Source organism: Triturus cristatus, chromosome 1_2, assembly GCF_964204655.1.
Source record: "Triturus cristatus chromosome 1_2, aTriCri1.1, whole genome shotgun sequence".
Lineage (NCBI taxonomy): Eukaryota > Metazoa > Chordata > Amphibia > Caudata > Salamandridae > Triturus > Triturus cristatus.
The window spans coordinates 987747226-987769148 of NC_140580.1; the positions used below are offsets into that span (position 1 = coordinate 987747226).

The 21923-nt window shown below is 47.5% G+C and overlaps 1 protein-coding gene across 1 annotated transcript in view; it reads left to right on the forward strand.

The window, feature by feature from the left end:
• The first annotated feature begins 284 nt into the window (after positions 1 to 284).
• AJM1 (apical junction component 1 homolog) overlaps positions 285 to 21923 on the forward strand; it is a 236530-nt gene continuing 214891 nt past the window's right edge. The window contains exon 1 of the mRNA XM_085611009.1: positions 285 to 617. The gene's annotated coding sequence lies outside the window, so the exon portion shown is untranslated. The remainder of the gene's footprint in view (positions 618 to 21923) is intronic.

Genomic DNA, 21923 nt, shown 5'->3' on the forward strand with positions numbered 1-21923 from the left:
TAAAACACAAAAGAAAGTGTTAAAAGTCCCTAAAATACGTTTCCGTGTATACGTTGATGAGAGAGATTTCCCGCATGCGGTTTATTGACTGGCCGGGGCCATCGATAAACCCCTGGGTCAGGGCATCACTTCGAACTCCGGGTCAGCAGGTGAACCTGTTCTGTTATTGGTCTGCCAGGCTCAGATGACACCGGCCCTTTAAGAACGGCCTGCTGCTCACGGCTGCCACCGGGGGCGCTGCTGAGTCCGAACCGAGGCTGGTTCTTCGGAGAACCCATCAAAGGCTTACAGGTAGCTTGAGAGCCCGCGGAGATCAGACATCTGCTGTCTAATGCACCATGATTGGAGGGGGAGGAGGCGTGTGAGGAGGGGGAGGGGGCACTACGAAGCCCCCTGCGCTCTCCGGCCCCCAAGGCTTCTGCAGACAGCCTGGGTTGAGAGAGATAGCCTCGCGCACCGTTGACAGATCACCGGATCCCTGGCCCTGGACCAATTTGCCATCCATCTCGGAGTATGTGTCAAACGGATTGAGAGGCGAAAGGAACCCTCAGGTGTGGACAGAGGGACCGAGAAGAGTCAGGCGCGGGCATCTTGTGCACTGAAGCGGGCGGCTGAAGGTAAGAGGGCCGGATGGCGGGTTTGCGGAACCCGTGGGCGAGGGTGGCGTTTGAGCCCCCGGCACCCTGGCTGGCCGCCCGTGGTTCGGTATCTGGTGGACGAGGGAGGCTGGTCCGAGTGCGCTGCAGTGATTGGTAGTTGCGTACTGTGGTAAGGGTGGCTGCAGTCCTCAGCTGTCAAAAGGGAGGGGGGGGGGGGGCACGAGGATGGATGCTCCTGTTTGTACGTGTGTGCCCGTGAGGTTTGTGCTCCCGTGTGCCTTCTCATGTCACGCAAGGCTCTGCTGTGCTGTACGCTGCATACACGACTAAGGTAGGCTGTTTCCGCACTTATTGGTGCGCACTGCGCGGCAGGGTGCTGTGTGCGGCGCGCTCTACAGAGAGTAGTGCTGCTCCATGGGGGTGTGCTGTACTAGGTTGTGTGTGGCTGAGGATAGGGCGCACTTGTGTGGCATGGTGCAAGAAGAGGGCGCTCAAGAGCTCTGAGTTCTGTGAGGATGGGGCTTCTGAGCTCTGCGGGGTATGACGGGTGCATTCTGAGCTGTGTGCTGCATGAGGAGGGGGCTTCTGATATGTGCCGGGTATGAAGGTTGTGCTCCTGGGCAGTATGCCTCACGAGGATGGGGCTTCTGAGCTGTGCGGGGTATGAAGGGTGCACTCTGAGCTGTGTGCTGCATGAGGATGGGGCTTCTGATCTGTGCGGGGTGTGAAGGATGTGCTCCTGGGCAGTGTGCTGTATGAGGAGGGGGCTTCTGAGCTGTGCGGGGTATGAAGGGTGCACTGAGCTCTGTGCTGTATGAGGAGGGGGCTTCTGAGCTGTGCGGGGTATGAAGGGTCGGGGTGTGCTCCTGAGCAGTGTGCTGTGTGAGGAGGGGGCTTCTGAGCTGTGCGGGGAATGAAGGGTCGGGGTGTGCTCCTGAGCAGTGTGCTGTATGAGGAGGGGGCTTCTGAGCTGTGCGGGGTATGAAGGGTCGGGGTGTGCTCCTGAGCAGTGTGCTGTATGAGGAGGGGGCTTTTGAGCGGTCTGGTGTATTAAGGTGTCACCCGGGTTGTGTAGTACATGAGCAGTGGTGTTATTGACCTGTGAACTGCATGAGGGGTGTTACTGTACAGTGTGCTGTCTGAGAGGCGGTGCCTATGAACTGTGTGTTGTATTGATGGTGCTTCTGAGCTGTTGCCTGTACGAGGGAGCTCGGCTGCGCTGCACGAGGAGGGCCTGGCTGATCCTCGCTCTGTTAGAGAGGGGACTCGGAGCTGCATGTAGCGTGAGTGGCTCCTGGGCATCGTGCTGCACGGGGTGGGGGGGCTCCTGCAGTGAGATGTATGAGATGTGCACCCAAGCTGCACGAGGGTGTCCCAGAGCTGCCTACTGTATAAGGGGTGCTCTGCAGCTGTGTATTGTGTGAGGGACATCCTAAGCAGTGTATTGTATGAGGGCTGCTCCTGAGCAATACCTATGCTCCTGAGCTGTGTGCTGTACGCGAGGCCCTCTTGAGCTGTGTGCAGTGATCCAAGTGTACAAAAAGTATTTTAGAAACTTTGATCTGGAGGGCAGTGGGAGGCGGGGGGACCTAAGGGTAGCGCCAGTGTGGGCGTAGGGTGCTGGCAGCGGCATCTACTCTCACTGAAGACAAGAGTGGTGAAAAATGCACATTCTACTTAAAGGGCAAGTGTACTGTTTGAGGGATTCCTGCTTAGTGCAAGGGCGGGGTACTATGAGGCTCAACAGTGCACTTTGGAACACATGTTAACAAATACATGTCTGAAATGTTCGGTCAGTGTTATTGTGATGACATTTGCACTTGGATCGGAATTCCAAAATTGTACGAGAAGAAAATACTTTTTCCAGCATAAATGTTGTCAGGTAATACGTGGCAGAAATTGAATGGAAGATACGGCAATATTCTGAGTTTTGAGGCTCAGAACATGGGAAAACATGTGTTATTAGCATGTTATTCATCATTTCGAGGTGTAGAACTCACAATGGGTAGGTAATACCACACCTGATAAATACCGCACCACAGTTTTATTCTAAAGTTTTATTTTGTAAACCAAGCAGATGTTTTTATTGTGTGCGTGTTTTTACTCATTAGCATAGTGCAGCATTCTTATTTCACATTCTCTTATATCCCAGCAAATATTTCTAGGGCCATTTTACACAATGCCATCATTTTTGAGTCACAGAATGAACAAGTAAATGCTGTGTTGAAAGAATTATTAGCAACTGGTCAGAACAAGCTAAGTGATGTTTGATGTTCTGTCTTTGAAAAAAGATTGCACATGGCTAGACAAACGGGCCAATGTCTTTATTAGTTGACAAAGCGAACTCCTTCAGGGTTACCTGGGGGTGTGGTCGCACCTCCAGCACCCTCGGTTTTAAGGCTACTGGTACAAAGAGCAACGTGTTCTGTACTTTTTACCTTCAAGTATCTACACATCTAATATTGGATCTATCGCACTGTGAATATAAACCCATGATTTATGTGTTACACACATATATCGTCATGAAGTGGATTAGCCACTGAGCTGTCCCATTAAGCAGACTCTGGCTGGCAGTGTGCAGATATTTCTACAGAAGGTGCATTCACCTACAGAACTTTATGACTGGAAGTACAATCTGCAGGAGAGCACCAAATTATGCGGCAGAGTTGACAAAGGTATGTGGCAAGAAAAGGCAAATTATATGGCATAAGGCGGCACATGTTTCAGAGTATTACTACATTATTTTGTAATTTTTCCACATGGTAATACTGTCTGGGCAATAATTTCACCTCAATGGTACCAGTTTAACAACCAAATACCTAAAGAAGCAACTGAACTATGACCAGTTAACCTTTGCGAAGGGCCTTCTACTGTGCGCACACACACGTTGCAAAACTGTTAGTAACTTTTGATCCTTTTTAGTTTGAAACAATTTTTTTGTTAACATCTGCGAATTATGCCGCAGATGATGGATTATGTGGCAAACACGGCAGATCCATAATGATGTGGAAAATGCTGCGGCCGTAAATTTGCATTATTTCAGTGGCCCTGCCTACAGACTACTCATGGTTCCTGCATTTACTCTATCAACCCATTGAACTATATTGCAACGATTACAGCCGCTGCTATGCAGATTAGTCACATGCTTAAACCATTCAGCGCCTGTTCTGAAGTGTTCTTTTCATTTTTATTCTCCCCTTTTGATCCTTTCATCTATTTTCCTTTGTTTTTTGTTTTCCAATTTCTATCTTTTTGTCCTTTCCCCTCTGCCCTATTGCTTTCTCATATTCTTCTCGGGTTCTGTACCATTCCTCTTACATTGTACATCTGATTTCACCTCTCAGTCTTTTTGCAATTCTGCATTTTCTTTCTTTTCTTGGCTTTTCCAGTTTAGCTTACTTGCAAACTTCTCCATGCCAGAAAGGTACCTTGAGTGCACGTGAAATCAAAGAACACACCTGAAAGTAGAACAGTATCAAATTTCTTTAATTTGAAATTGGATTGGAAAAAGGGAGGTGGGGAGTGGTTTACACAAATGCCACATCTAAAAGCCCTTCCACAACCACAGTGGGGGTTGGAGGTTCCAGCTGCGGGGCAGTGGGCGCAGACAGTACATTCTTAGCTCTCACAGTCTTCTGAAAAGAGAGACCATTTGCAATATATGCCTACTGGTAGCATCACGAAATGTGGTTGGTAAAGTTGCAGGCAGTGTAAGGTACAAGACGGGGTCCTGACTCCTGACCTGTACGAGGGGACCACCTGGGATTGCTGTGTGACGAGGGCTCCTGCACTTTGTGCTGCACGCGAGGTACTCTCGAGCTGTGTACTGTATGAGGGACGGGCGCTTCTCAGCTATGCGGTATATTCTAGGCCATTGGAACTATGTAATTTTGCGGCCACTGCATTTTCCAAATAATTATGGATTTACCACATCTGCCATATAATCCATCGTATGCTGCATAGTTTGGAGATTTTAACAAAAAATTGTTTCCAACTTAAATGTTGCAAAAAATGAGGTAGCGTGTGTTGCTGTACAATGGAAGGCGCCGCACAAAGGTTAACTGGTCACCTTTCTGTTGCTGTATTTGAATGTCAAACTGGTACAAAAGAGGTGGCATTTTTCCACAGATAGTGCTAACATGAGTAAAAATGTCAAAATAATGAGAAAATACTATCACAAACTGTGCCACAGCCTTGCCTTTTCTTGTTGTATAATTTAGTCAACGCTCCTGCATAATTTGGTCCTTACTTGCCACATAATTCCAGTGGCCCTGGGTATCTTGCACTAATTTCTTTTTCTTTATTGCATATAATGTTTGTGCAGTATAAAAAAACAGTTCGACACATTTCGTCCATAGCCTTCAACAGGGTCATAGAGTGTGTGTGTACAAACTGTCCTTTTTAAAGGGACCACCACATATCGCACACCGTGCAATTTACAAGAACTGGGCCGTTAACGTCAAAGTTCATTGTTCTGAATTGTTCATCCACCATGATCTAGTAATATTAACATTGTATATGGAATTAATTTCATTCGTCTTAGTTCTGTCTAAAAAAAAATATAACAAGCTATAACAGGGACGCGTGCATGGCATTGCAGAAGTGCATTTCGAAATCAATTTCAAGACACATGCGGTATTACCGATTACTTAAACTCTAATCCAAAACCAGTGTAAAAGGTAATCTATAACAGAGTGTAATAAAACAGTAGTTTATATAGTTGTGCAAAAATTGCAAATTCAGATTTAAAGTGTCCATGCTCAGTATCTGTTAGGATAAGGTATCTTGTTATAAAATCGCATCACAGGGCAATTGGCAATATTTGTTATAGCTCTACAAAAGTGGCAACTTTAAGGTGACCATGCATATTTCGATAAAGTATCTGGCCTCTGAAAATGATACTTCCTTTAGGCTGTGCTCGAAGAGCTATCCTCACCTCCCATTGCCTACATTCTAGAGTCATAACCACTTTCATAAACTCTAACCCAAAACCAGGCAAGAGGTGATCTGTGACATCTGACGTGTCGCAGCACATTTAGATTTAAAATGTCAGTGTTTGGTTCCAGTTTCAATAAAGTTTCTTAGTGCCAAAATACTTAACAGGACGTATAACAGCACTTGATGTAACTATGCAAGTAAGCAAGCTTAAAGTGTCAGTGCTGAGTGCTTATTCCGATAAAGTATCTAACTCCATTGGAGTCAAGCACTAATGCTAAACTTTAGTATCCCAATTTCTTCAGTAGTATTGTCATAAACCACTAGCTGCAAGTGTATGCAAATGCCGACAGGCAGTATAAAGTGCCGATGTGCCAGTGCAAAAAGCGCAGTAAAGTGCCCATTAATTTAACCAATAACTATAGAGTATCCTGTACTCATAAGCAAATAAGTTCACTGTTTTCATGCTAAAGTACACCAATACTGATGGTAAACAGCCCTGCATATCTCAGTTTGTGCATAATCCGCATTGGTTCAGTGCAAACAATTTCACATATCCAAATTAGTGGGGTTTCCTACCACATAGTAGAAGATTTCTAAGTACCAAGAAACATATCATTCATTCTGTGGATAGCTCATGTTAAACAGTCCACATTCTCTACCAGGGCTATAACAAAGGTGCCTGTGCAGTTCTGCACCCAGATTTAAGCCTCATGAGTTATCTGTCCTCCTAAAAAAAATAAGCCACTAAAATGTGTGTGTGTGTGTGTGTATGTGTGGATGTGTGTATATATATATATATATATATATACACACACATGTGCTGCCATCAGTAGGGTTATGCGAACGTAGTCATGTAAGTGTGTGTGTGTGTGTGTGTGTGTATGTATGTATGCGTGTATATACACACACATTTTAATGGCTTGGTTCACATAACCCTAACAATGGCAGCACGTCTACCTGTGCCCCCTTGCCCCCTCCTCCCCACACTGTCTCTCTGATGGGAGCAGGCAGTGACCTTCTCCTGTGCTGCCTGGTAGAAGCAGATGAATTCATTAAATTATTCCAGACTTCAGAGATGCCTTAGAAAGGACAGTATACCTTTCAAGGCTGCTTCGCAAGATGACCTGACTTTTGTCCCAAAAACTGGGACATGTATTTAAATTTTTAAAAAGTGTCGGGACAGTCCTCTGAAAACTGGGACTGTCTGGAGAAATCCGGGACGTCTGCTCACCCTACTTATAGCCTGCTACCGAGGGCTATACCGGCCTATAACGAGGGTGAGGGCTTTTAACAACCGGCATAATGCGGGGCAGAGGGGCTATAAGCCTATTAGAACATTTCACCCACTGAGAGTAGAATGTTCTAAATTAAAAAGGGAGAAACTGAAAGATAAGTATTGGAATGTTGTAGCAGGAGACTTATACCAGCCATTATAAGCTCAGAGCCACTTTATTGTCTTCAATGGAGCTCTCAACATTCTAATGTACTAAAATAGCCTTATAGCCAGCTGCTGAGGGCTATATCAGTTGTTATAGGCCCTGACCCGGCTTGGGCCTATAACGGGGGAGAGGACGTTTAACACCTGGTATAGCCCGATGCAGAAGGGCTATGAGGATATTAGAACATTCCACCCACTGAGGGATGAATGTTCTAAATTAAAAAGGTAGAAGCATGAAGACAAACTTTGGAATGTCGGTGCTCCGGGATTATACCAGCCATTATATCCGGAGCTACTCCATTGTCTTCAATGGAGCTCTCAACCTTTCAATGTTCTAATTCTGAGTATGTAGCCCAGGGTTGCAAGGCTGCACAGGCCATGGGCTGCAGACACAGTGTTTTAACGTTAGAGACTTGTTTACTTGAGAGCCAACTCGGGGACCTCCAGGCAGGTGTTATGTGGTCATTGGTCTCATTTACCTACATCACTTGCTGTTTGGTTAGGCTCTCCTGAAGATGGCCTAGCTGTTATGCCACACTTTTTACAACATTTACCTGGGGTTTAAAGTAAAGGCGTTGGTGGGACTTGGCACCTTATTATCTGAGCCTTCTGATGGCAAGAATGTGGCTTTCCTGTATGTGAGGGAAGAGAGGTACCAGGCTTGGTAATAGTACCTTGGCTATTACAATTCCTAACCATACAGTTTCCTAGGGATATCCAGCTTAGGTTTAGGAGGGCTGGATCCAGGTCAGATTTTCGGAGTAACCATTGAATGTGCAAGTGATATCCATTTCCATTCATTGTATGAGGATGCAGGTCTGGACTGTGGAACCAAAAGCAGTCCTGGCAAAATGCCCGAACAAGCCCCTTTCCCTTCTTCGCCTTGCACTTTATCCCTCTTTCCATTCATCCATTCTCGCTCTCCTTCTCTCCTCTCTCTCTGATCGCTATCACTCTACCTTCCACCTCCCTACCTCTCTTTCTCTATTGAAGCCTCCCCATGCCTGGTGCAGTTAACCTGAAGGAGCTGGGGAAAGTGACAGAGGCACTCGGGCGGCCCTTGCTTTCAAAACCGGCCTCCAAGCGCTCCAGCCCACCGGGGAAATGCCTGGTGGAATAAAGGGCCTGTCCAAACTGGTGTAAATGTATTGTATGTTGATATCCTAAAAAGGAGGCAGGGGGCCAGCCTAGTTGCATCTATGTTGGATAGTCCTGCTGCAAACAGTTCTTCTGGTACAAGCTCTAAAGACAGATGTTGTAAACTGCACATCAGTCACATGCTTGTGCGTGCGTAAGGATGTGTGTTAATGTTGTGTTGTGTGTGAGTTCTGTTTCAGATGATGTGACTTGCTCTTCTGCTGTAAAGGGTGTTTTGTTCCGGGTCTGTGTTTTGTGGGGCGTGTTGGACGTGCGCTGTAAGGTGTGTGCTGTTAATTTGTTGTATGAAACTGTGTCGGTCCTGTGTTTTATGATGCGATCAGGGGTATGCTGCTTTTGTGCTGTACGAGTTTGTGTCACTCCTAAGCCAGAGTATTGCAATACATGTTGCAAATGTGCTGTGTGGTGGTGTGTGTTGCGTGTGTGCTGTTCACAACACGAGGAATATTGCTCCTGTGCTGTGTTGTTTTTGAGGCATTTCTCTCCTGCATTGTGCAAAGGTGGGTGATGCTCTTGTGCAGCAATGTGGTGAGTTGCTTTTCTGTTGTATGCAAGAGTGTGTTGCCCCTATGTGGGGGTGTAGGGCTGCTGTGCTGCGATTCGTGTATTTTAATGAGTTTTGGGCTATATGAGGGGCGGGTTGCTCGTCTCCTTTATGGGTTTTGCTTGTAAGATGTGCTGTGTCTCTGTTTTACCTGTAGCTTTGTATGGGGGTATGTTTCACCTGGGCTGTTTCAGCTCCTATGCTGGGAAATCCTGTGTTGCTCATAGTTGTGCTGTGTGAGGCTGTGTGTTCCTCTTGAGCTATATATTGGTGTGTTGTCTTCTGTATGTGCCTCTATCTTTGAGGTCTATTTCTAATGTCCTGTATGAGAGTGTGTATTGGTGATGGGGCGCCTAGACATGTTTCTTGGTACTATTCTGCATAAGGTTTGAAGTGCTCCTGTGCTAACCACAGTTTTTTTGCTCCTTGGACTATGTGAGGGCGATGTTGCTCATGTGCTGTATGAGGTGACGAGTTATCCCTCTTTTTAAGTGTGTGGCTCTACGAGATCTTCACAAGGCCCTTAAGGCATCTCCTAGGGATCAGTCCCTGATTAAGGATTTACGCTTGAATTCTAAGAATACAAGGAAGAACAGGGTAGCGGAGATGAGAGATCAGGCATGGGAGGACTTAGCAGGAGCAGCCTGTTCTAATGACAGTAGGGATTGTTGGAATGTGTTGTATGCTCACTACTTTAAGAAAAGCTCAGACAAACCTCTAGACAATCATGTAGCCGAAGATGCCTGGGTGTTGCATTTTGAAGGTATTTTTGGGAGTAATGACGTGATGAGGAAGGGGAACAACCTTTACAACGCAACTTTTACAACGCACTACACTTACAATGCATTTTTTACAACGCAAAATCCATTACAACGCACTACACTTACAACGCATGACACTACAACGCATTTTTAAAAACTACCTTTACAACGCATTCCATTACAACGCCTACCATTACAACGCATAATATTACACTACACTATCCAACACTTACCCTACTGTTGCACCCCCTGGAGTTAGAATAGTAATTTTTACCCCTATACTATCCAACACTTACCCTACTGTTGCACCCCCTGGAGTTAGAATAGTAATTTTTACCCCTATACTATCCAACACTTACCCTACTGTTGCACCCCCTGGAGTTAGAATAGTAATTTTTACCCCTATACTATCCAACACTTACCCTACTGTTGCACTCCCTGGAGTTAGAATAGTAATTTTTACCCCTATACTATCCAACACTTATCCTACTGTGTGTGCACCCCCTGGAGTTAGAATAGTAATTTGTACCCCTATACTATCCAACACTTACCCTACTGTTGCACTCCCTGGACTTAGAATAGTAATTTTTACCCCTATACTATCCAACACTTACCCTACTGTTGCACCCCCTGGAGTTAGAATAGTAATTTTTACCCCTATACTATCCAACACTTACCCTACTGTTGCACCCCCTGGAGTTAGAATAGTAATTTTTACCCCTATACTATCCAACACTTACCCTACTGTTGCACCCCCTGGAGTTAGAATAGTAATTTTTACCCCTATACTATCCAACACTTACTCACTGTTGCACCCCCTGGAGTTAGAATAGTAATTTTTACCCCTATACTATCCAACACTTACCCTACTGTTGCACCCCCTGGAGTTACAATAGTAATTTTTACCCCTATACTATCCAACACTTACCCTACTCTTGCACCCCCTGGAGTTAGAAAAGTAATTTTTACCCCTATACTATCTAATACTTACCTTAAATGCAATTTACTATTATGCGTTGTAATGGTATGCGTTGTAAAGGTAGTTTTTAAAAATGCGTTGTAGTGTCATGCGTTGTAAGTGTAGTGCGTTGTAATGGATTTTGCGTTGTAAAAAATGCGTTGTAAGTGCATGCGTTGTAAAAGTGTGCGTTGTAACGACAGACATCCGATGAGGAAGGATCCCTTTGATTACACGGTATCCCGAAATGAGTTTTAGTTGTTTGATTTGGAAGAGGTAAAAACAGCACTGCTTATATGTTCCAGTGCTAAAGCGCCCGGCCCGGATGGGGTCCCTATAGACTTCTTTTTGGAGTACCAAGAGTTGTGGGCCCCATTATTAACCATCATATTTAATGAAATCGTAAAGAAGGGACCACCTCCATCTTGGAAAACAAGTATCATAGTCCCAATACATAGGTAGGGTGAGAAATCAAACCCCCAGATTTATCGCCCAATTTCCCTCCTGGATTGTACAGGCAAACTGCTAGGTCAGGTTTTATTGAATAGGCTGGAAGAATGGGCAAGGGGAAAAGACATTCTCATGCCAACCCAGTATGGCTTTCAAAAGGGACGAGGAACGATCGACCAATGCCTAAATCTTAGCATGACCATTGCAAAGTATACTGCAGCCAAGGGAGGACGTATATACATGGCTTTCATGGATTTATCAGCAGCCTTTGAGTGCGTAAACCATGTGAAGCTATGGTCTATAATGCGGGAGATGGGCATTTATCTTCATCTGATTAATATAATTAGGGAAATGTACTCTCAGGCGACTGCAAGTGTACGATATGGAATAAAGGGGAATGTACGAGATCCTTCCAGATTAAGAAAGGAGTCAGGCAAGGCTGCGTACTGGCCCCATTCTGCTTTTCATTATATACAAACGGGGTGGAAGCTGTATTAAGAGACTCTGCAGTAGACATTCCAACTTTCCCCCCAGTTTTATTACCGATCCTGGCCTATGCGGATGACGCAGTATTAATATCCAGGACGGGAGTTGCTCTTCAACGCCTTATAAAGGCTTATTCAGGGTACATATCCTCATTGGACCTAAAGGTAAATGAGTCAAAATCATTTGTTATGATGTCGGATGCTCCACTCTCGAATAGGTCACCATTTTTTTATATAGGGAAAAGGAAACTAGAAATAGTGGAGACTTTCTCATATTTGGGAGTCTCATTTGACAGCAAACAAACTTGGCACACGTGGTAAAATGCAAAGTATTAACAATGGAAAGAGCCCTGGATGCACTGGCCTGTTTTTGTAAAAAAACTGAGATCTAAACCCATTGGGATGATAAGAGATCTACAATGCAAAAACCATCTCAGCAACAACATACGGGGCCGGGCTGTGGGGAATGGTTCCAATCAACTGCCTGCAGAAGATAGAGGATGGCTTTTTAAAAAGGGTTGCATCTCTTCCTGCCTCGTTTTCTATGTTTGCCATTTAGTACTGGGCCTACCTTATTTAACGGACACAGTAAGACTTGCCCCGATCATGCTGTGGCATTCATAACGGAGAAGAAACACAGTGGATATCAACCAGGTGATAATAAGAAATTGTCTGACGTTAGATAATGCCCATAAAATTGCTTGGTTGGAGTATGTTAAGACCACGTTCTATGCTTTTGGCGTCCCAGAACTGTTCACCAATCCGAGTCTTTGCGACAAATTCCCTAAAAAGAAACTTAAGTCCATATTTCTGGCCATAGCTGACTATGTAAGGAAGGAGACTCATCAAACAAAAACTGTAGCAAAACTCTATCACCAGTTATCACCCATAATCGAAGGTGAATTCGCATACTTGGAGGGTATATAAAATTTACAGCATAGATTCATTCTTATAAGATTTCGGGCTAATTGAATACCCTTGATGCTGGGTTTTCCAGAAAGAAAGTATTCTCTTAGCGACTTGGCATCGCGTCCCTGTGACAATTTGTCACTGCAAACTGATCTTCATCTCGTTTTCTTTTGTAAATATCATAGGGATCAGAGAACCAGATTCATCCTTCCCCTTTTAAGGCGGTATAATTTTAATCCATGTCGAATTGCACTATTTTTTTATGAAGAAGCTGTGTGACCCTTATGTCTTTTTTTGTGTAGCATCGTTCCTGTGGGCTTGTATGCGTAGAAGACGTACACTATAAGGAAGAAGCGAGTCAGCTGTTATAATGTTCCACTTTTAGGGGCTCTTATTGTTAATGGGAAAAACACTTATTCCATCTATGTCATGGACCTAATTAACACAGACAACCTTAATGTTATTTTAAATGTATATCTCTGGATATAAAACTTTTTTAATTGTTTATTTATGTTTTTAGTAATTAGCCGGGTGATGGCTGGGAAATGATTGTTGTGTGAGCTAGAACCGTACCCCCTTAACTGTACTACTCACTTAAATGAAATTGCTATGTTGGGAAAGGTGCCTGCATGCGCTATACTAGTCGCATTTAAGCGCGCTGCGCTTATTATTGATTTTAAAGTTCGTTTCTGACATTTGCACTATTTTTGTTTGGAGCCTCGTTTTATTTGTATAACTGTTTCTGGCCTCATACCTGCATTTTAAATTGTGCCCCCACCGCGTTTTTTTCGCGGAATTTCACCGGTTTTGTAGTTTCTTCGTGGCGCTTGGCCGCCATCTTGGGGTGGTCTCTGCCTCCTGTGCCACTTGCTGCAGCGCTCTAGCGCTTCATGTAGCCCAGGTGAGCTGGTATTTAAAGCTCACTCTGTTAGCGCAGCGGTGACGCGCAGCGGTAGCGCCTGACTCGCGCCGGAGTCGAGCCAGAGTCTGCCCGTCTGCGCCCGTCCGCGCTAAGTACGCGCGGCACGCCGGGGATTTTATCTTTTATCTTTACTTTGTGTATATTTGTGTGCCCGTAGTTGTCGCCCTGTCAGGATGATTATGTATTCCGGTGCCTCGCTTCTTGCCATCAGGGATACTCTCCCACGCTGCTCTGCCACATCCCACCATCCGTTGTGTGGCCCGTTTCAGTGTGCTGACAACAGATGGCCATTGGACCAGCCTGTAGGTATTCGCGAGCTCGCCACTTCTCCCGCCCCACGAGCTCCTCCTGGTCTCTCTCCGTTGCCTGGTAGCTTGGGATCTGGTCTACGATTTTTAAATCTGAACACCAGATCTCTAGTGAAACACCATCTGTCTGTGGCTGATCTTATTTTGGATAAGACACCAGATCTGTTGGCTGTAACTGAAACCTGGCTACAAGATACTGATGATGCCATAGTCAATCTTGCCTGTCCTCCGGGCTATTCATGCTTCAGATCTAACCGCCATTCTAGAGGTGGAGGGATCGCCTTATTTATCAGATCCGCCTTTATATGTACCTGGACGGTCTTGCAGATTGCTGGATGTGAGAGTGCGCTGTTTAAGGTGTCCATCAGCCCTCAGTTCTCGCTGTCAGGGATGGTTGTCTATCGCCCTCCAGGCAGCGATGTAGCTTTTAGAGGTGCCTTTCCGGAGGCTGTGAGCCTATTGGCTAGCGGCTGTGCAAACTTTTCTATCTTGGGCGACCTAAATCTCCACTTTGATAGGTTAGAGTCTCTGGCCATCAGTGGTTTTTTGGCCGATTTAGAGGCTTTGCAGTTGACCCAGCTTATTTCTCAGCCTACACACGTGGCCGGCCACACTCTTGACCCGTTTTTTACCACTCTCTCTGATGTTCGGATTGTGGCGGTTGATCCTGTGATATGGTCTGACCACTATCTGGTGTCTGCTTGGCTTCCCCTCCCTGCCAATCCCACTATACCGCCTCCTTTGCGGATACCCCGGCGCCACTGGAACAAACTTAGGTTAGAGGACCTTCACCGCATTATGGGTGCTGAGCCATTAGGTCCCCTGCTGAATGCCACCTCGGGCTATGACCGGTTCTGTAACTGGATTACCAGGGCGCTGGACGTCCTGGTACCTATCATCTCCAGCAAGTCCAGTCCCCGGCAGGCTAGCCCCTGGTATGACAGCGCGCTGCGTGCTATGAAGTCCTCTTGCAGACGGGCGGAAAGGGTGTGGCGTAAGTCGTACGATGCCGACAAGAAATCCATCTACCTGGCCTTAGTTAAGCTTTACCATCGAGCTATATGCAGGGCCCGGGCGGCGTTTTACGCAGCCGAATTTCGAAATAGCCTTAACCCGACTAAAACCATCTTTAAAACCATAAAAGACTTAATGGCAAAGAGAGTTCCCCCACAGTTGGACAGTTCCACCGCCCACTGTGAATCCCTAGCCACCTTCTTTTTGGATAAAGTCAGGAAAATCTATCTTGCGTTTCCAAGCACACTGTCTCCTGTGATTCCCTGGAGCGGCTCTAGCAGCTGTCCATCGCTGCACTCCCTTCCTACCATCTCCAATGAGGAGTTCGCAAAGTGGGCCCTGCGAGTCAAGTCTGGATCGCCTGCAGACCCGGTAAGATCTGCTCTTTTCAGGGACGTTGCTTTTCAGGGACGCACAGCAGTGTGCTCCCTGATTAACCTCTCCCTAACCTCTGGCCTGGTCCCTGCCAAATGGAAGCAAGCGGTGGTTTCCCCGATCCTAAAAAAACCATCTTTGGATCCATCGAGACCTGAAAACTACCGCCCTATATCTTTGCTCCCTTGGCCGGCCAAGGTTATGGAGGCCCATGTAAATCGGGCCCTCACGGAGCATATGACCCTTGTGAATGTCCTGGATCCCACGCAGAATGGGTTTCGTGCTGGCCACAGCACTGAGACGGCCCTTCTGGCAATGGTTGAGCATTTGAGAAGTGTGCTCGATGCAGGTCAAACGGCAGCGCTTATTTTACTAGACCTGAGCGCTGCCTTTGTCACTGTCTCCCATCGCATCTTGCTACACCGCCTGCAGGACATTGGCATTTATGGTTCAGCTCTGCAGTGGTTCCGCTCCTTCCTCAGTGATCGCTCCTTCTGCGTTGCCACCCCTCCTTTTCAGTCCAAGTACCATCCTTTGGACCTGGGGGTCCCTCAGGGCTCCTCGCTGAGTCCCACGCTTTTTAATCTGTACGTGCAGCCGCTGGCTGAGGTCGTCAGGCAATGGGGCCTTACCATGGTCTCCTATGCTGACGACACTCAGTTGGCGGTTACGATCAGCGGGGATGCCAAGCAGGATGCCCTCAGGTTCCGAAGTGGACTGAAAGAGGTGGCCAGCTGGATGAATAACAACTGTCTCCAGCTGAACGCGTCAAAAACAGAGGTGATGATCGTTGGAAGGGAAGCGGACCACTGGGGGGGACGAATGGTGGCCTCCAGAGCTGGGATCAGCGCCGGCCCCTGTCCTGGAACTCAGGAATCTCGGAGTATGGCTTGACCACACGCTAAGCTTTGTGACTCATACAAAGAGAGTGGCGGCCTGCTGTTTTGGAGTACTACGCGGGCTAAGACCCCTGCTGCGATTCTTCGATGCTCCTACAAGACAGCTGGTCATTCAAGCAATGATCATTTCGCGGTTGGATTACGCCAGTTCTCTCCTATTAGGAGCGAACCATGCCGAGATTCTTCGTTTACAACGAGTCCAGAATGCGGCGGCTAGGGCGGTGGTTGGTCTGCCTCGAACCTGCCCTACCTCTAACACCCTGCGGTCCCTGCACTGGCTCCCGATATGCAAGCGTATCCAATTCAAGGCTCTCTGCCTGGTTTTTAAAATTCTGAGAGAGTTGGCACCCGGAATACTCAATACACTGATCTCTCCCTATGTTCCTACCCGCTCACTACGATCCCTTGGACAGTCCTTTGTGGTCGTCCCCCGTTTCAGACTTAGTCGGATGGGGGGTCGCTCCTTCCGCGTGAAAGCCGCAACCCTCTGGAATGCGCTCCCCTTGGAAATCCGCCTTTCGAATGACCTAATGTCTTTCCGCAGGGCCCTGAAAACCTTCCTGTTTTAATTGTTTCTAGCTTTTTTGTTTGCTTTTGTTACCGGACCTAGTGTTGTGTTGTGTTTACCTTTCCCTGCGCCAGGACGCTCCTTCGCTGGAGCAGCTGTGCGCAATAAAATGCAACTAACATAACATAACATAACATGTCTTTTTTTAAACTTGTATGCTTTTATGATCTATGGCATCAAACTAGATCGAATAAAGTTTTATTGATTGATTGAAAAAGTGTGTGGTTGTTGCACCTGTGCTGTATGAGGTGGCAGGTTCATCTGTTTTCTAAGTGTGTGGGTGTTGCTGCTGTGCAGCTTGAGGAGGCAGGTTCACCTGTTTTGCAAGAGTGTATGGGTGTTGCTACTGGGCAGTTTGAGATGACAGGTTCACCTGTTTTGTAACCGTTTTTGGGTGTTGCTCCTGTGCAGTTGGAGGTGGCAGGTTTACCTTTTTTGTAACAGTGTGTTGGTGTTGCTCCTGTGCAGCTTGAGGAGGCAGGTTCACCTGTTTTGTAAGTGTGTATGGGTGTTGCTCCTCTGCAGTTTGAGGTGACAGGTTTACCTGTTTTGTAACAGTGTGTGGGTGTTGCTCCTGTGAAGTTTTAGGTGGTAGGTTCACCTGTGTTGTATGAGTGCCTGGGTGTTGCTACTATGCAGCTTGAGATGACAGGTTCACCTGTTTTGTAAGTGTGTGTGGGTGTTGCTCCTATGCAGTTTGAGGTGGCAGGTTCACCTGTTTTGTAAGAGTGTGTGGGTTTTGCTCGTGTGCAGCTTGAGGTGGCAGGTTCACCTGTTTTGTAACCGTTTGTGGGTGTTGCTCCTGTGCAGTTTGAGGTGGCAGGTTTACCTGTTTTGTAACAGTGTGTGGGTGTTGCTCCTGTGCAGCTTGAGGAGGCAGGTTCACCTGTTTTGTAAGTGTGTATGGGTGTTGCTCCTCTGCAGTTTGAGGTGACAGGTTCACCTGTTTTGTAAAAGTGTGTGGGTGTTGCTCCTGTGAAGTTTGAGGTGGTAGGTTCACCTGTGTTGTATGAGTGCATGGGTGTTGCTACTGTGCAGCTTGAGATGACAGGTTCACCTGTTTTGTAATGGTGTGTGGGTGTTGCTGCTGTGCAGCTTGAGGAGGCAGGTTCACCTGTTTTGCAAGAGTGTATGGGTGTTGCTACTGGGCAGCTTGAGATGACAGGTTCACCTGTTTTGTAACCGTGTGTGAGTGTTGCTCCTGTGCAGTTTGAGGTGGCAGGTTTACCTGTTTTGTAACAGTGTGTGGGTGTTGCTCCTGTGCAGCTTGAGGAGGCAGGTTCACCTGTTTTGTAAGTGTGTGTGGGTGTTGCTCCTGTGAAGTTTGAGGTGGTAGGTTCACCTGTGTTGTATGAGTGCATGGGTGTTGCTACTGTGCAGCTTGAGATGACAGGTTCACCTGTTTTGTAAGTGTGTGTGGGTGTTGCTCCTATGCAGTTTGAGGTGGCAGGTTCACCTGTTTTGTAAGAGTGTGTGGGTTTTGCTCGTGTGCAGCTTGAGGTGGCAGGTTCACCTGTTTTGTAACAGTGTGTGGGTGTTGCTCCTGTGCAGTTTGAGGACAGGTTTCTCCTGGGCTCCAGAAGAGGATGGTGCTTCAGCACTGTACTAAGGGTGGGTTATGCTTATGCAGAGCACGTGGATGATGGTTTGCTGTCCTTTTTTCAGTATATATGGGGCTCATATTGTAGAAAAAAAAACATTTTTGCTGCTGTGCTTCATGAAAGGTGTGTTGATTCTCAACAGTATGTAGGTTTGTACAGCTGTGTGTTGTATTAGTATGCATTTGTTCATGAACTGTAGGCAGTTTTGTTGCTACTAGCTTTCATGAGGGTGTGCTGCTCCTGTGGTCTTTAAAGAGTGGATTGCTTCTGTGGTGCATAGGGGCCTGTGCTGTTCCTATGCTCCGTTAGGGGCTGCAGTGTTCCTGGGCTTTATGATGGTGCGTGTTGCTCCATGGTTGTATGGGTGTTTTGCTCCTGCGTTGTCTGAGAAGGGCTGGCTTTGGGCTATTTGATGGTTTGTCTTGCTCTTGGGATCTATGAAGGCTGCTGCTCATGGTTTGTTTGCTATAGCTCATCATAGCATAATGTGTATTTGTAAAGTGCATTCACCCTTGAGCGTCTCGGTTCTGAAATGATGTGTTTATGCGAAGCTCCTGTGTTGCCTGGAGTCACACACTGCTTCTGGGGTATATGAGGGCGCCGGGGTTCCTGTGTGGTATGAGAGCATGTGTTCTAAAACTGTTTGAGAGGGCAATGCTTATTTTCCTTGTTAGGCAATATGGTCCCCTGTGCTTATTGAGGGGGGAGGTTTCCTTTTGTCTGTGTTGTATGAGGGAAGCTGGTTCTTGGCTCTATGTATGTGGGGTGTTTCACTTGTATGAGGGCATCTGCTGTCCCTGTGCTACATAAAGGAGTGTTACATTTTTACTGTGTTGCTAGTTCTGAGCTGCTTGGCGAGGTCTTGCATCTTAGTCTGTATGAGGGGTGCTGCTCCTGTATTGCACGGGGACATGTGCTGCTCCTGTACAGTGTGAGAGGTGTTGCTTCTGGGTAGTTGTGTGTGCTCCTCTTGTTCTGCCTGGTGTTGCTTTTGGGTTGTATGATGGGGGCGCTGTTCCCATACTGCACCAGGCCAGGGAGTGCTCCTGTACTGTATAATAGGTGATGCTTCGGGGCTGTGTTAGGTGCACTGCTCTTGTGCTGCACAAGGGATTAATGTACTCTTAAACTGTGTAAGAAGTGTTGATTCTGGAAAGTGCGAGGGGACAATGCTCCTGCACTGCACGAGCTCAGGTGGTGTTCTTGTACTGCTGAAATGCTTGCTTCTGGGCTATGTGAAGGGGTGCTGCTCTTGTGCTGCACTAGGGCCGGTGGTGTCAGTTACTGTGTGAGATGCTTGCTTCTGGGCTATGGGAAGGCGAGGGCCTTTGGTGTCAGTTACTGTGTGAGGTGCTTGCTTCTGGGCTATGTGAAGGGGTGCTGCTGCTATTGTACTGCACGGGCTCAGGTAGTGTTCTTGTACTGCTGGGATGCTTGCTTCTGGGCTGTGTGAAGGGGTGCTGCTGCTATTGTACTGCACGGGCTCAGGTAGTGTTCTTGTACTGCTGGGATGCTTGCTTCTGGGCTGTGTGAAGGGGTGCTGCTCTTGTACTGCACGGGCTCAGGTACTGTTCTTGTACTGCTGGGATGCTTGCTTCTGGGCTGTGTGAAGGGGTGCTGCTCTTGTACTGCACGGGCTCAGGTACTGTTCTTGTACTGCTGGGATGCTTGCTTCTGGGCTGTGTGAAGGGGTGCTGCTCTTGTACTGCACGGGCTCAGGTACTGTTCTTGTACTGCTGGGATGCTTGCTTCTGGGCTGTGTGAAGGGGTGCTGCTCTTGTACTGCACGGGCTCAGGTACTGTTCTTGTACTGCTGGGATGCTTGCTTCTGGGCTGTGTGAAGGGGTGCTGCTGCTATTGTACTGCACGGGCTCAGGTAGTGTTCTTGTACTGCTGGGATGCTTGCTTCTGGGCTGTGTGAAGGGGTGCTGCTCTTGTACTGCACGGGCTCAGGTACTGTTCTTGTACTGCTGGGATGCTTGCTTCTGGGCTGTGTGAAGGGGTGCTGCTCTTGTACTGCACGGGCTCAGGTACTGTTCTTGTACTGCTGGGATGCTTGCTTCTGGGCTGTGTGAAGGGGTGCTGCTCTTGTACTGCACGGGCTCAGGTACTGTTCTTGTACTGCTGGGATGCTTGCTTCTGGGCTGTGTGAAGGGCTGCTGCTCTTGTACTGCACGGGCTCAGGTACTGTTCTTGTACTGCTGGGATGCTTGCTTCTGGGCTGTGTGAAGGGGTGCTGCTCTTGTACTGCACGGGCTCAGGTACTGTTCTTGTACTGCTGGGATGCTTGCTTCTGGGCTGTGTGAAGGGGTGCTGCTCTTGTACTGCACGGGCTCAGGTACTGTTCTTGTACTGCTGGGATGCTTGCTTCTGGGCTATGGGAAGGCTAGGGCAGGTGGTGGCAGTTACTGTGTGAGGTGCTTGCTTCTGGGCTATGGGAAGGCGAGGACCTTTGGTGTCAGTTACTGTGTGAGGTGCTTGCTTCTGGGCTATGGGAAGGGGTGCTGCTCTTGTACTGCACGAGCTCAGGTACTGTTCTTGTACTGCTGAGATGCTTGCTTCTGGGCTATGGGAAGGCTAGGGCAGGTGGTGGCAGTTACTGTGTGAGGTGCTTGCTTCTGGGCTATGTGAAGGGGTGCTGCTGCTATTGTACTGCACTAGTGCCGGTGGATTTCTTGTACTGTGTATGCGGTGCTGCTTCTGGGCTGTATGAAAGGGCCCCATGTCGATGTTCAGATGCAGAACTTTTACAAGCGTGAAAGCTTGTATTTAATAGATGTGGACTCAACCACTATGCCCTTTGAGAATCATTCTTTTCTGATTGATACTGTAATTTGCGACATCTAAGTCATCACTGTGTTTTTGGGATCACCTTGTTTGCTAGATCCCCTCCATTCTGTATATGTTGCTACCTGTAACTGGTCCTGATGAAGACCTTTTATAAATGATGTCTTGGCCCAAAACGTCGATGGTCTTTGACATGGTAACATATGAACAGGACACTATACCCCAGAACTTACAATGAGTCAGTGTGATGAAAGGATTACTTTCTAAAGGGACCCATACATCTGCTTTTGTTGTGCCTTTTTCGCTTTTCGAACACCTGCACTGCCCCTTCACCTGCAGCAGCTATCTGTTCTTTAAAGAGTTTGTTTTTGAATGTCTTCTTATACAATACATTACCCTTAATACATGTTCGACAACCGACTGCTTGTGAGTTATTTACTTTTGTATTCATTTGGCGCCCCCTACTGTGAGTAACTTTGTTTCCTTGAATCTGAGGGGGACTGTGTGTGTCTTTGGATGCCTGCCCTGCACAAGTGGTGGTGGTGCGCCTGTACTGTGTAAGAGGTGTTACGTCTTGGCTGCGTGAGGGTAGAGGAGGGGCTGCTTCTATAGTACATGGTGTTGCTTCAAGGCGGTATGAAGGCCACTGTTCCTGTACCACACAAGGGCAAGCTGTGCTCCTATACCGCAAGATAGGTCTTCCTCCTGTCTGTGCTGCTGTGTGTGCCTTCCTGTGGATTGGGTGAGGGGGCGTTGTGTCCGTGCTGCCTGCCCTGAGGGCCTGTGCTGCTCCTATACTGCATCAGGACTCCTCCTCCAGCACGCGCAGCTGCATGAGGGCTGTAAGAGGGAGCGCTGTCCATGTGCTGCTCGAGGGCACGCGTGCTGCATAAGGCGTCTCTTTTACTGCAGGCAGTAGAGCTGCATGGGAGCCTGTGCTGCTGTCTCTATGCACCATGAAGGGGCTTCGTTTCTGTTTCTTTGCGGAGTGCTGCTTCTGGGCTGCACGAGGACGTGTGGTGCTGCTGTACTGCACGAGGAGGAGACCTACTACTGCCCCCGTGCTGTGATCTTTTGACGTGCCCACGAGCAGAGCGGAGCGCCTCGCCTGGAGCTGCAGGCTGGGGCTGTCAGGGCGCTGCCATGATGGAGAGGAGATGCGATGACGGACAGGCTGACAGATTCCATCCCACAAACCCCTTGTATAGC